General features: G+C 36.7%; 1 long non-coding RNA gene across 2 annotated transcripts; it reads right to left on the minus strand.

Moving 5' to 3' along the window:
- LOC110262942 lies at window positions 483–1304 on the minus strand. Of its 2 annotated transcripts, none has more exons than XR_002347954.1 (3): window positions 905–1302; window positions 685–814; window positions 483–570 (listed from the first exon to the last, which is right to left on the minus strand). It is a non-coding gene; the product is annotated as an uncharacterized LOC110262942 (long non-coding RNA). The 2 variants fall into 2 exon arrangements; XR_002347955.1 differs by having other exon boundaries at window positions 516–611; window positions 692–814; window positions 905–1304.

Here is a 1821-nt window from a genome sequence, read left to right on the forward strand (position 1 = left end):
TCAACGACTGAGGCATCGGAGCCAGAGTCGTCCCCACTAGGTTGAGATTGCTGGGTCGCGGCCTCCAATCTCTGTGTGTAGTCCTCCTGTGTAATACACGTTGTGATTAGGATGACAGTTAATTGAAACTTACATAATGAGTCGTAGACCGCTCATCAACAAATTTTTCCTTGTTGGCCTTCAACGTATGGGTATACTTGAAGGTCTCCGCTAATGTCACCTCACGCTCCAGCGACTTAGACTACACATATTGAAACCAACTAATAAAATAAATCAAGTAACAATTAATTTAAGTAATAATTAACAAATATTAGCAAACTACCTACTAGCATGCTCTTCGTCTTCATGAAAGTCGCTGACCTACCAGTATACTTCATTTGACGACATCGGCAAAGCCCTATTAGTTATGTTCATCAGATGGCGACGCTTGAACCCCTCATCAGTACTAAATGGACGTCTAGTTCCTTCTTAATATCTGGACGGAGCCAAATCATGAGGTGGTTGTGCCCTTCACAAACTTCTTGCATCATCTGCTAAAGTTGCCTAGCTATCCGGTGGTCGTAGATCTTCCTAATCAAGATATCATGTTCCCTATCCCATATAAATTTCTCCTACAGAAAGTAATTCAAGAACATTAGTTAGTTAAAATAAAATACAGTTAGTTCAACAACATTGGGTTCTTACCTCCCACTTCTGAAACCATCGCTCTCTAGTCTCATTAGGGATCTTCATGGAGCTCGGTCATGGGTTGTCGTACATGGACTTAATCACATTGGAGATCTCCTGTGTATATGCATTGTTGTTTGGTGCAAACCTATCAATAAAAAACTTAAGATTAGCAAAGACATAAAACTTAATAAATTCAAAATAGATTGCGCATAAAAGACATTAAAATAGTACTTACGCCTACATGTCATCAGGTCAAATCCTCATCTGTATGACGGGTGGTGGTGGAGGGGCATCTAGCTGGGACGCATTAGAGGAATCACCCACCGCGGTCTCTGTCGTTAGAGTTGGAGGGGAGCATAGCAGAAGGAGGCACATAGTTGGGGTTCAGGACTATAATGAACTACTAGTCTGGTAGACAACCTGCCTGTGACGTCACAAGGGTCGACGGGGTAGTCAGGGTAGAGGGCGATGACTGAGAAGTCCCTGGGGTACCGATGGAAACCCTCCCTCTACCACGACCACGAGACCGACTCATGACACCTCTGCTACTTATTGTCATGTCTGCAAAGATAATACCAATTAACACTAATAAGCATATATACAATACAAATCCTTCAATATTTATATTATTTCAAAAAACTTTTGACATAACCTTCCCTAAAATTGGACATATATCCACTTTTACAGTTTTCACAAATCCAACCAACCTCAATCCACAACATCAATCATGCAAAACTCAATAAAATTCACAACATTTCCAGCAGAATACATTGACTTGTTTATACTATTATATACAATTATCAGGGTATCATATATATTGATATTTAAATTTCAAAGAATATCATTATATGTAACGTTAATCATTACATTTATTTAAAAATATAGGAAATTAAGTTAAATTTTACCAAGATTTAAAAACTAAATGTTAATTGTTGCTTTAAAATAAATGATTTCTTCAATAACTATAGATATGAATTAGAATAATCCTACAAATAATGCACTTACATTGACATAGTAAATCAGTACAACCTAATACTTTAAATCTAACCTATTTTAACAACTTAAATCTTTTAGCTAAAACTAAAATTTAAATTTAACTCAAGGATAATACTAATTATCAACTAAAATATAAATTAGACACAGAGGCATATA

Source organism: Arachis ipaensis, chromosome B05 (genome assembly GCF_000816755.2).
Source record: "Arachis ipaensis cultivar K30076 chromosome B05, Araip1.1, whole genome shotgun sequence".
NCBI lineage: Eukaryota > Viridiplantae > Streptophyta > Magnoliopsida > Fabales > Fabaceae > Arachis > Arachis ipaensis.